The sequence below is a fragment of the Sabethes cyaneus genome, chromosome 2 (assembly GCF_943734655.1).
Source record: "Sabethes cyaneus chromosome 2, idSabCyanKW18_F2, whole genome shotgun sequence".
Taxonomy (NCBI): domain Eukaryota; kingdom Metazoa; phylum Arthropoda; class Insecta; order Diptera; family Culicidae; genus Sabethes; species Sabethes cyaneus.
Window position 1 is genome coordinate 237,346,021 of NC_071354.1, and position 14,082 is coordinate 237,360,102.

Sequence of the window (14,082 nt, forward strand, 5' to 3'; positions counted from 1 at the left end):
TACAAGAATGAATCGTCGCTCGGTTTGTTTGTATGTTGGACTGTGGCCCCATTGGATTGTTGGTCTGCATTGTTCGATCCTGATCTATGGTCGAAATACTAACGATCGATACACTCATTATTTCATTATTTTTTCTGCCATAAGCCATAACTCAGGAATGACAAAGAACACATCACTAAGTACTGAAAACGTACAATTACAGCGTATGAAATCTATAGCAAAGTGTGAATTCTACCCAGCAATTGATGAAACATTACGTACAAGCTACAGTCAGTGGACGAACAACAACAGAAGAAAAGAACAATTTATAATTTAGACACTGTTCAATCCTTGAAAAAGGTTATACACCGTAGTCGAGACATTGGAGAGATCCGTTCTGATTTTCAATAGACTGATAGCCGATAAAAATTAGTTTGGCACTGAAAAAAGTTACGTAAGACATTCTCACAATCTCATTGCATTATCCTTTACCTTTTTTAAAAGGGTCCTTTTCAAAAGATGCAAAAAATGGATGTTGCTTTCAATTTCAAAGCTGTAGCAAATGTAAAATGAAGCAACTTTGCTGAACAAAAATGGAATTTGTACCTCCAGCGTGTGCAGAGTTATAGAGCATTCTCTTTGGAAGTTCCTTTGAAATTAGTTTTTCATGCTTAACTTTTGTTGGTTGCATTTTACGAAAATATATTGTTCCTGGCAATTGTCGAAGCAATCAAAACACACATTTGTTTAGAAGACTGCAAATTTCTAGGAGTTATCTTCACAAAATTATTGCATATTTAAGCTTTATTTTCCTTCACTGGTGTGCCCAGGCTGGGGCACGTGCCACAGCTTCTCTAAAAACTTGCACGTGCAACTAAATAATTCCTCAATTAATAACCGTGTATCTTCTCGGTATTAGAAGCAAAGAGCAATCATACAAAAAATAATTACCATCGATATATATGGAACAATGAAAAATCGGGAGAACGAAATTAGATGTGAGACCATCTCATATAAGGGTGCGGCAGTAGTTTAATTGCAAAAAACCTTTGAGTACCAATCAAAAATGCGTGGGTTGGAGTCCCACCTGCCATTGAACGACCCAATATATTTTTAGTCTTCAATTGGAAATTTTCCAGTTCATCCAGTTTATCATTTTTCGCACTAGATTTTCCTTTATTTTCCTAAAAAAAATCACATCCAATTTTAAATTCAATATATTTTCAGTTTACTTTTATTTGCTTGTATATGACCGTACACGGTCATGACATAAACCGTTATGGAAAGCGAGGAAGTGTCTGATGTGATGAATGATTGATTGGATGAACTAGAAATTTCCAATATAGACAAAAAATATATAGAGGTAACGGAAGGTGGGGTTCGCACTCACGCTCTCTCGGTTGGTACGTGGTTGATTTTTTGAGCGTAATTTCCACTGCAGTGTGACGAGTCACGGTCGTCGCTGTCGCATGTCATTGCAACCACGCACTTGGGCGAGGACTCTTGTTCGCATGTGTAAGCGAGGACGTAAGATGAAGATTAAAATAAGGAGTAAATCAAAATCTGTATCTTTATATCCTAGTCTGCCACTCGCACCCACGAGCTGGTGGCATTGGTTTCCATCGGGAGCGAGCTACGTAGGAATACGCCATCAGGCTGTGTCCTAGCGAGTGTGTAGGTAGCAGAATATGTACACAGCATCAGCGGTTGGTTGTTGTACGCTTTCGTCAGTATAGAATGGATAGAAAATGGATGGAAAATGGATGAAAATGGAAAGAAAACAAACAGAAAATGAAGAAAGTAAGCAGAAATTGTATAAGAAATGAATGCAAAGCGGACAAAAACTAAACAGAGATGGAACAGAAAATAAGCAAATATTAACATAAAACGGACAGAAATGTACAAAAAAATGTATTGAAATTGTACAAAAAATGAAATCGAAAATGATTAGAAAATGGACACAAAATGGACAGCAGATCGGGAATAAATAAACGGAAAATGGTAGAAAATAGATACACAGTGCATGAAAAATGGAAAGAAAATGAATAAAAAAGAAGCCGTAAAATGTACAGTAAACTTTCAAAACATCAACAAAAAATGTACAGAAAATGCACAAAAAATGTTTAGAAATCGAACAGGAAAAGAACCAAAAATGGACAGAAAATGGATAGGAAATACGCAGAAAATGGACAAAAAATGGAAAAAAGAAACTGGAATTGAACAAAACAGTAAAAAAATCAACAGAAAAGGGACGTGAATTGGACAAACATTAAACAGAACGTGGTCTGAAAATGGACGGATTACTTACGAATGGCCGAAACACAAATGGCCGAATCATGAGTGGCCGAAACACAAATGGCCGAAATAACAAATGGCATAATGTACCTAATGGCCGAATCACGAATGGCCGAATCACAAATGGCCGAAACACGAATGATCGAACTTCATATTTGGCCGAAAATATTGACGGCCTTCAGCCTGCACAAACGTTGGGTACACGCTGTCCTTACTCGCTGCCGCTCGTTCGGAGTTAACTAAGGGATAATCCCTACTAGTCAGTAAACCTTGGAAAATGCATGCACCTAAATAGTAGTGGTTTCTGCGGGAGGGGGGGGGGGGATCTGCCCCGCAGTTGTTGTTGAAATTCGGCCATTTGGATTTCGGCTATTCGTGATTCGGCCATTTGTGTTTCGGTCATTCGGTACCAGCCCAAATGGACGGTGGATGAACAGAAAATGGATTAGGAATAGATAGAATATCAATATAAAAGACATAAAATGGACAGAAACTGAACGGAAATTTGAAAAAGAGATAAAAATGAAAAGACTATAATCAGAAGAATGGAAAGAAAATGAACAGGAAAGGGACATAAAATGATCATAAAATGGATTTAAAATTAATAGAATATGGATAGGAAATGGATAAAAAATAAACCAAAAATGAAAAGAAAATGCACAAAAACAGAACAGAAAATAACCAACAATGGACAAGATATAAACTTCAATTGAACAAAAAGTAACAGCAGAAAAGGGACAAGAATTGGAGAAACAATGAACAGAAAATGGTCTCTAACTGGATGGTAAATGGACAGAAAATGGATTATGAATGATTAGAATATGAATATAAAAAGGAATTGAAAACGAACTGAAAATTTGTATGAAATGAACAGAAAATGAATAAAAAATTATCTGAAAATGGTCAAAAAATGGACAGAAAAAGGACAGAAAAAGGACATCGAAAATGAACATAAAATGGACAGGAAATTGGACAAAAACTAAACAAAACATGTTCTGCAAATGGACAAAATTGATAGAATATGGATTGGAAATGGACCAAAAATAAACCAAAAATTGACAGAATATGAACAGGTGATTTATGAATACAAAACGAATCGAAAATGGACAAAAAAAAACTGATAGAAAATACTCAGAAAACCGTCCGTAAATATTTAGAAAATTGACGAAAAATGGACATTAGAGATGAAAGGAACAACAAATGGAAAGAAAATTGACAGAAGCTGGCCAGAACATGGTGAGAAAATATACAGGAAATGGCAGAAAATAGACATAAAATGGACAGTAAATGCATAGACAATGGACAGAATATTATCCGAAGAAAAGCAGAAAATGGACAAAAAATGTTCGGAAATTCGGTAGGAAATAAACCGAAAATGATCTGAAAATGAATGGTTAATGGACTGAAAATGAGTTGAAAAGGGCTAGGATATGGAAATAAAATGGACCGAGATTATTTTAAAAATAGACAGCACATAGTCAGAAAGCTGTAAGAAATGATAATAAAGTAGACGTCAAATGGATGGAAAATGGACAGTAAATAAACTGAAAATGGACTGAAAATGTACAGGATGCAATCAGAAATTAAACCGAAAACAGGCAGGAGATCCACAACAAATGCCTATATGGAGAAACTGAATAAAAAATGTTCCGAAATAGGGTAAAAATCGTCTGAAAATGGACCTTACCCAAGTAACAATTTGGGTTATTACACTCGTATGATGGTATTTAAGACCAAAATTGGTCATGTAGGCCGCCATAAGAGTACAATAAAACTCCCATTGTTGCTAGGGTGGGGACGATAGGAACAGAAACTGGACACAAGATGAACAGAACATATAGAGGAAATATACAGAAAACTGACCAAACCTGAATGGAAAATAGAATTCGAATCTGGAAATGAACGGTTAATGGATTGAAAATGGATTGAAAAGAAATGGAATATGGATAGCAAATGGGCCGAGAATATATTGAGAATAGACAGAAATTAGTTAGAAAACTGTCAGAAATGTTAATAAAATAGAAGTTAAGTTGTACGCAAATGTACCTTACGATAGGAACAGAAAGTAGACAAAAATATTGACAGAAAATGCACAGTGCATACAGAGAAAACCATACAGAAAACAGATAGAAAATGGACTAAAAATGGACACAAAATGGATAGAAAATGGGCACAACATGGACAGAATAAAATCAGATGAATTGCAAAAAATGGAAAGAAAATTTTTAGGCAGGAAATGTTCAGAAATAAAAACAAATAAACCGAAAATGTTCTGAAAATAGACAAAAAGTGAATTGGAAAGAGGTTTAAATGGATATAAAAAAACCGAGAATGAATTAAAAGTGGACAGAAAATAGATAAACAATGGACTGTAAATAGTCAGAAATTCATCAGAAATGGTAATAAAATAGATGTAACATTGATAGAAAATTGCCAGAAAATGGACACTTAGGACGATAGGGATAGTAAATGGTCAGGAAATGGGCAGAATCTGGAGAAAAACTTAACAACATTGCGAGTAATTGGTTAAAAAATATGAAAATAAAATTAACAAGGCTTTGCTAGAAATTGGACAAGAAGTGGACAGAAAATAGACAGCAAAGAGAAAGAAAATAGGTAGAAAATGGACAGAAGATGGACAGTAAATTGACCCAAAATAAAGAGAAAATGAATAGCAAATAGACTAAAGATAAATAGAATATGGGTGTCTCACTGTTAACACCAGCGAAATTTTGGAAGTTTATATCGACACGCACTTCTTTGGTACGACAGTGACCATAGGACAAAACAAAGGCGGGCAACAGCGGAATAAGTCGTAACATAATGTGCCAAACGACTCCGTTCTGTTTGCACGCCGATTGTTTACGGAGGCTTCGATCAAATTGGCCTCGCTCGCTCTTTTGAACCTATGAAATCTCCAGATCCGGATGGTATTCTACTCATTTTCTTACAAAACCCGGACGATGTCAATGTCCGAGCTTATCAACTTATCTCTTTCGAGCCAGTTTCAGTTTGGGACATATACCGGAGAATTGGCGAAAAGTGCATCTTTACATTCATACTTAAGGCTGGTAAAAAAGACAAAACGGGACCTGATTCGCTTTTTTAAGCTGATGGCGAAAATCACGGAAACGATATCCATAATGAGTTTATAACTAACACTCTAACCCATACGGTAAATCTACAGAAACCGCATTGCACTGCTAGTGGTTTTAATTGGGAAATCGCTTAAATAATAAGAGTCGGGACTTTTTACTTTTCTTGATATTGAAGGCGCTTACGACAACACGTCCTTTGCAACAATTAATAAGGCTTTTTTTCAAAGCGGAATCGTCCACACTACAATAAGCCGGATTCAAGCAACGCTTTCGAGTAGAGAAATCGCAGCATCATTGGGAGATACGTCGTCGGTAAGACGGTTTCGGTAATCATTGGAAGTCCACAAGGAGGAGTTCTCTCCGTCTGTCTCAGTTGGCGTTTAACCATTGCCCTTCTGGCATACAAAAAAAAGTGCTGGATGCAAAAAAAAGCACCGGATTTCAATACACGATTACTGAGGGCAGTCTTTTCGAATGCGGTTTGTTTCTTGTATCTTCTTAGTACCTCAATCTCCCATATACACCACGCGTGGGCGGCATTTGGAAACGGATGGTGAAATCCCTCAAGGATGCGACTCGGGCGTTATATGATGAAAAGAAGCCCAATGACGAGATTCTTAACACGATTGCTTCAAGAATTAGCGGGCAACCCGTTTTCTTCATACAGCGATCATAAGATGACGGTATTATATCCAGATTCAGACGATCTAATTAGCCAAGTTAATGTGATGACTGTAGAAGGAAAGTCGCATCGCCGCGGAATCAATTAACGTGCACAATATCTCAACGATATTGCCACTACTTATGTATTGATTCTGTGCCAAACGTAAGAGCACTTACATAACGCACCGAGACAAGACGCAACAGTTCTTGCAACATTCAATAATAGGTACCTTTTTGTTGACCAAATCTACTTCTTCTGTTGCCGTGACTCAATCTGCAAAAAAACAACAATTGCGCTGAAAAAATTGACAGATTATTCAATTGATCTCTGGCACAAATTGGCAAATAATTCATCTCCGTTATACGATTATGTTATGCAACCGACCTAAAGGATTGCTTTGAATTGTTCAACCAATTACCTACCGATCACCTTTCACTTGATCATGTGCCCCGAGTAGGTAGGTAGGTTGGTGCACTTTGTCGTTTCGTATCCCGCTAGTGAGCAAAAATTGTTAGACTGGTTCTCTTCAATCATACGTAGATATGCTTGCGTAACTTTGGCAAATGATATGTGGTCTAACACGTCACTCGTGCGAAGCGGAGAAAACCTCCCTGTTTTTTTCAATGCTCCTAGCAGTGCTGAACGGCATTTTTCATCAGTCTGGCTCAACAAAAAATAAGTATTGAGGAAGAGCAACTCGGAGATGAGGCAAAAATTGTTAACTTTTACCTCCCGGGTGTTGATTTACCGCATAATGGTAAATTTTAAGTATTTCATGACCCCTTCATGAAGGGGAAAAGCAACCGATAATACCCGTCGTCAATTTCCCCACGTCACAAGTCATTTAGTGACCAAATGAGTAAAAGGCTGCAACGGCTGACAGACAGACAGATATAGCAAGTCAGCCAGCCGGGCAAAGATTGCATGATCAAATTATGGCTTCGAGAGGCAAACAGGAGAAAGTTCCTGTTTGTTTCCATATTTCGCAACCGGGTACATACACACTACGTAGTTAAATCACTATGGCTTTATCCGGCCATTTTTTGTCATTGCACTTTTCATACTTTCTAAAATCCCTGCTGGCTGGCTTGCAGTGGCCGCCGGCAAACACTACTGCTGACTACTGCTGCCATCGGTCGACATTGGTTCGGTCATGCTTCGACAGAATCGCGTTTCAAATATGCGCCCTGGTTTTGAATGGATAGCGGGTGTCATTGTGGTTCTAACCTGAAACAGCAACCCCAAGCCGAACCTTGAACGTGAACGTGTTTCAGTAGGTCAGCACAAGCACAAGTCATAGCGGGGCACAAACAAATCACCTAGAAGGCACTGCAGTGTCGTTTGATTGTTGATTGCTGTTCTAATTTGGCAAACGCCATGGTTACGCTGTGTCAACGTTTCGATCACAGTTAGCTGAGCACTTCTGAGCGGTGACGTCAATCAGTTGTTTTCTCTACCACTGAAAAGGAAGAGTTTTTATTTAGCCTTTGTTGTACCAAACAAAACGCAGTGCTTTATGGACTTACAACAGCGAGCGATGTCTAACCAGATTACGGACATGCTTCAACCTTCTTCCAATTTCTATCCGATATAGCCCAAGCGAGCGAACGGAATGAAATCGACTAGATTGTTCCACAAACGGCTCTAAGTATAGCCAGCATGTAGCAAAACAACATATAAACAACAGTAACATCAGTACGACGATGGATGGGTTCGTTGACTTGGAAACAGCTTTTGCTAAGGGAAACGCTTGCTTGCGACTTGCGTGCGTGCAGAAGTCTATGAAACCTGAGCCGGTAACGAGTAAGTGAAGACAACATACAATCTCCGGCTAACGGCTAGCGGATCGATTTGTGTGAAGAAACGCAAAGGTTTCTTGCGGAAGGATAGAGGTGGTAACTGTTTATTTGTGGAACTGATGCTAATGGCACCAATGAATTTAAAATTTAACTACTTTTCGCAAATTTGTTTAAATTGTTTTACGTTGTGGATGGTTTGAATATTTTTTTAAATTACTCTCTGTAAGCAAAGCACATAAAGGTTAATCAATATTTACAACCACACCGAAACGGATATTTTTGGCAGCTATTTCTGACTCCTTTCTGCTAAAACTATTCATAAAAAATCACTCACAATATTGAGAGTTATTGTTGTTTTCTCTTTAATTTTTTGTTTGGCTTGATTATAACCCATTCGCATCGCATGTGAGAAAATTACATACAGATCACAAGCTATGGGCAGTCATGAGATGCGATGAGCTTAGCAATCTGTGCACCAGTCCAGTTTAGACTAAGTTCCCTATGACATCTTTAATAATTCGATACCAACCGCATTCGATACTGTCAAAACGTACGTGGTCTCAGTGGGAAAGGTCAATGTTCGAATTTCTCCAGTTTCATTCTATGATGGTCATTCTATGATGATCAGAAATCAGAAATCAGGAATCAGAAATCAGAAATCAGAAATCAGAAATCAGAAATCAGAAATCAGAAATCAGAAATCAGAAATCAGAAATCAGAAATCAGAAATCAGAAATCAGAAATCAGAAATCAGAAATCAGAAATCAGAAATCAGAAATCAGAAATCAGAAATCAGAAATCAGAAATCAGAAATCAGAAATCAGAAATCAAAAATCAGAAATCAAAAATCAGAAATCAGAAATCAGAAATCAGAAATCAGAAATCAGAAATCAGAAATCAGAAATCAGAAATCAGAAATCAGAAATCAGAAATCAGAAATCAGAAATCAGAAATCAGAAATCAGAAATCAGAAATCAGAAATCAGAAATCAGAAATCAAAAATCAGAAATCAAAAATCAGAAATCAGAAATCAGAAATCAGAAATCAGAAATCAGAAATCAGAAATCAGAAATCAGAAATCAGAAATCAGAAATCAGAAATCAGAAATCAGAAATCAGAAATCAGAAATCAGAAATCAGAAATCAGAAATCAGAAATCAGAAATCAGAAATCAGAAATCAGAAATCAGAAATCAGAAATCAGAAATCAGAAATCAGAAATCAGAAATCTGAAATCAGAAATCAGAAATCAGAAATCAGAAATCAGAAATCAGAAATCAGAAATCAGAAATCAGAAATCAGAAATCAGAAATCAGAAATCAGAAATCAGAAATCAGAAATCAGAAATCAGAAATCAGAAATCAGAAATCAGAAATCAGAAATCAGAAATCAGAAATCAGAAATCAGAAATCAGAAATCAGAAATCAGAAATCAGAAATCAGAAATCAGAAATCAGAAATCAGAAATCAGAAATCAGAAATCAGAAATCAGAAATCAGAAATCAGAAATCAGAAATCAGAAATCAGAAATCAGAAATCAGAAATCAGAAAGCAGAAATCAGATATCAGAAATCAAAAATTGGAAATTGGAAATCGAATATCGGAAACCGGATATCGGAAACTGAAAATTGGAGATCAAAAATCAGAAATTGGAAATCAAACACCAAAAATCAACGGAAATCGGAATCTTCTAAACATTTTAGGAGAATACAAAAATTAAATGTAAGAAAATGCGAAACCGAGAAAATCGGATTGAATTTATTCGTGGAAAAAGTTTTCTTTTATTTAATTTGGAAACTAGAATCAAACCAGAAATTAGCGGAAATCGGAGATAGGGAATTGGAGATCGGAAATCAGAAATCAAACATCGAAAATCGGTAATCATCGGAAATCGGAAAACAGCGATTAGAAAGTAGAAATCTTTCTTCCATTTAACTTGGACAACGGAAACAGGAAATATAAATCATCGGAAATCGAAATCAAGCATCGAAAATTGGAAATCAGAAATCAGCGGACAATAAAAATCAGAAATAGAAATCGTGAATCGTGAATCGTAAATCGAAAATTGGAAACCGGAAACCGAAAATTGGAGAACGAAACTGGAAATCGAAAATTGATAATCAGAATTCATAAACTAGAAATCGGAATCCGAAAATTGGCGATTGGAGATTGAAGACTGGAGATCAAAAATCGGAAAATTGGAAACCGCAAATCGAAAATCCTAAATCTACGAAAAACGGAAATCGGAAATAGTAAATCGGCAATCTAGCATTGGAAATCGAGATCAAAAACCAGAAATCATCAAGCAATAATTGGTAAACAGGAACCTGGAAAAATAAATCGAAAATCGTAAAACGGAATTCAGAAAATAAAGATCGCAAATTGAAGAACGGAAAGCCGGAATCGGAAACTAGAAATTGGCAAGCGCAAACCGGAAATCAGGAATCAGAAATTAGAAATCAGGTAAAGAAACAATAAGAAAGAAGAAAAATCCAGAGGCATGAACAAGAAACAAGAAACAAGAAACAAGAAACAAGAAACAAGAAACAAGAAACAAGAAACAAGAAACAAGAAACAAGAAACAAGAAACAAGAAACAAGAAACAAGAAACAAGAAACAAGAAACAAGAAACAAGAAACAAGAAACAAGAAACAAGAAACAAGAAACAAGAAACAAGAAACAAGAAACAAGAAACAAGAAACAAGAAACAAGAAACAAGAAACAAGAAACAAGAAACAAGAAACAAGAAACAAGAAACAAGAAACAAGAAACAAGAAACAAGAAACAAGAAACAAGAAACAAGAAACAAGAAACAAGAAACAAGAAACAAGAAACAAGAAACAAGAAACAAGAAACAAGAAACAAGAAACAAGAAACAAGAAACAAGAAACAAGAAACAAGAAACAAGAAACAAGAAACAAGAAACAAGAAACAAGAAACAAGAAACAAGAAACAAGAAACAAGAAACAAGAAACAAGAAACAAGAAACAAGAAACAAGAAACAAGAAACAAGAAACAAGAAACAAGAAACAAGAAACAAGAAACAAGAAACAAGAAACAAGAAACAAGAAACAAGAAACAAGCAACAAGACACGCGTAAAAAACAAGTGAGTAACGAGTAAGAAGAAAGAAGAAAGAAGAAAGAAGAAAGAAGAAAGAAGTAAGAAGTAAGAAATTAGAAATAATAAGTAATAAGTAAGAAGTAAGAAGTAAGAAGTAAGAAGTAAGAAGTAAGAAGTAAGAAGTAAGAAGTAAGAAGTAAGAAGTAAGAAGTAAGAAGTAAGAAGTAAGAAGTAAGAAGTAAGAAGTAAGAAGTAAGAAGTAAGAAGTAAGAAGTAAGAAGTAAGAAGTAAGAAGTAAGAAGTAAGAAGTAAGAAGTAAGAAGTAAGAAGTAAGAAGTAAGAAGTAAGAAGTAAGAAGTAAGAAGTAAGAAGTAAGAAGTAAGAAGTAAGAAGTAATAAGTAAGAAGTAAGAAGTAAGAAGTAAGAAGTAAGAAGTAAGAAGTAGGAAGTAAGAAGTAAGAAGTAAGAAGTAAGAAGTAAGAAGTAAGTAGTCCGAAGTAAGAAGTAAGAAGTAAGAAGTAAGTAGTCCGAAGTAAGAAGAAAGAAGATGTCACCAAATTTTTGGTGCTAATTTACGTTTAATTATTTATGCTTTTTCACCGTGACTTAAACAAAAAAAATATTTCGATTCGCTCAAACTTCGCTGAACTATGATATTACCATTGCTAACCGGAATAGTTTGACCTTTCTTCGGTTTAATGCAAATGAGTTTATCAATGTCACTGTCACCGTCACTGTCAACGTGCATCGCGATTGCGGTCATGATCATGATGTTAGAGCAACGAGCTGCCTTTCCTTTTTCTTTTCGTTTTTGTTTGTCATGTTTAGACGGTAACGGTGTCTTAGAAAACATTTAGCATGGCTTTAAAGTTTCCGTTCTTGGAATAACAGTTTGCCTACTTCGTGACGAAACTTCGGGGATTTTGTGATCAATTTGGCTGCACTCTGATAATCATTTAATTAGCTCCTTCCTCTCAGGCGTAAAGTAGGAACGTGCAAACAGCCTGGCGCCAGTCGGTGTGATAAAGGTTGTTTGTTTCGCAAATTCAATACCCTAACTCTAAATTTGGGATTATTAGTTTACGCTATGATTTTGTCGCAAATTTTTCCTCCGAAAAATGAACAAAAAAAAATTTTTAACATTAAATGTGACTATCCTTTCTCCGATGTTATCCTCGTTTCGTGTCGACCACACCCGATTGATCTATGAGAGGGTGTGTTTGAAAACGGTAATAGATTATTCTGTGACATCTATCATCATCGATCATATCTTTCAAACGACGACTACTGTCTAGCTTCAGCAGAGAATTGCACCAAGAAAGCACCTTGAAATGATACGATATTTATGATGTGCTAAAAGCAGCTGATGCAATTCTATCAAGGACGGTGACCCCCGCGGTAATATTATGTATTGAGTTCAGACTAGCAAATGACCCTGTCGGTTGAAGCACACTTACTAATAAAATCATCAGCTATAAGTAGCTTTAACTGATAGTTTTTTGTTTCTTTCTCAATCTAAAACAAAAAAACATTCTCTGTTCTGTATCGGTTAACCAGATTCATGAATCATGATAGCTTTGTTGGAATCCATCATGATTGGTATCTGAAATTTACGACCAGACATGGCTTGATTGATGATGACTGCGAAATATTGCGTCTAGCCGCCGCATTCACGTCCCACGTCCCAGGATTCATGCAAGAGAAGCAAACAAAACCATGTTGCTGTTAAACAATAGCGCCTGTAACGCAAGCCATGATCAATAGCCCTCGAAGTAAACGAAATTTTTATGTACCGTAAATCAATAAAAGCTGAAATAATATTTTTCCGTTTTTTTTTCTGCTCGACGAAGCTAACTGTTGACGTTCTATCCGCCGCGCCGGCCGTGCCGGCATATCTACTCGGTAGGGATCGGTTCTGCGAACCTGTTTTGGTTCGAAATAAAAATTGCCGTAATGTCGATTGTCGATCAATGTCACCCGGCGGTCATCCACCGGGGCTTGTGCTCGTTCAATTAGCACCCACTCGCGCTCGCTACTTCTATATGCTGTTGTCTACTCTAGGCGACTACGCTGGACCGGGTTAGGGTGGTACTAGCTGGCGTATTCACGTATAACCCGACTAGACTGCCACCCTCATCCATCTCCTAGCACCAAGCACAGGGTAGGTATATTACGTTCCTTTCGATCGCGTGGCTTCCAACCAACCAGGCAGGCATTGCTCAATGTCAAGTTCACACGGCTGAAAACTTGTACGTTCACCATTAAGTTTACAATGGCTTGGGGGGCTGATCATTTGGAAGCTTACATGGGTCCACAGAAAGGTTTAACCAATTTCGTTGGCCCGTATTTTTGGATTAGGTTGAAGGTACGGCCAAGATTAGAGATATAATTCGTTGCTATAATAGTCATGCTGAGAGCTACATAAATGGGTTAAGCACCAAATTGGTTGCTAGCTTGACTGCTTCGCGCTGCTGTATATTTGTTGCTCTCTGTTGTATATTTTTAGCATGCTTATGTACCGAGAATGTTGTACCGGCAAAAGGTGTTTACCCAAACTGGTTTGATACTCCTTGCTAGGTTTTGTCTTATTATTAGCGGATGGAATTTTTAACGTTCAAACAGTTTGAAAAAAATAATGCAAAGAGGTACTTTACAAAAACCGCAGAACGAAAACTTCGTCGTCAAATTTATTTTTTGAACATTGTACACATATCGTGCTACTGATAATTTATTATGACAGTGTTATTCAATCGTGTTATATTGATGCGTGAAGCATGATATCATTATCACGTACTGTATACCGCAACTATGTGATCATTTTGTAGTCTAGTTTCAAAGAAATAATACGGCGGTACACAAGCTACTGATAGCGTGAAGCTATTCATCACTACTGCAAGTCATCATTTACCAAGGTATTTCACCGATTGCTCACGTATTTTATTATGCGAATACTGCCACCATGAGTCACTCTATAAAACCAAAAGCGAAGCTGGTGGTTTTCTTTAATTGTTTTTTCAAATGAATTCGGTTGAAAATATGTTTATAGTAAAAAGCAGCATAAAAAACTCTGTTTTTGCTTGAACTTCTTCTCATCCCTTACAGTTTCACTCTTGTTCTTTAGTTTTCCCTTCACAATCGATCAGTACTCTTCAATCGACCATAGCTGTGGATGATTGGCCAAATTCCAC

General features: G+C 36.6%; 1 protein-coding gene across 1 annotated transcript in view; it reads left to right on the forward strand.

Moving 5' to 3' along the window:
• LOC128738932 (E3 ubiquitin-protein ligase AMFR-like) overlaps positions 1-14,082 on the forward strand; it is a 118,287-nt gene that overhangs the window by 24,648 nt on the left and 79,557 nt on the right. The gene's annotated exons all lie outside the window — the stretch shown is intronic.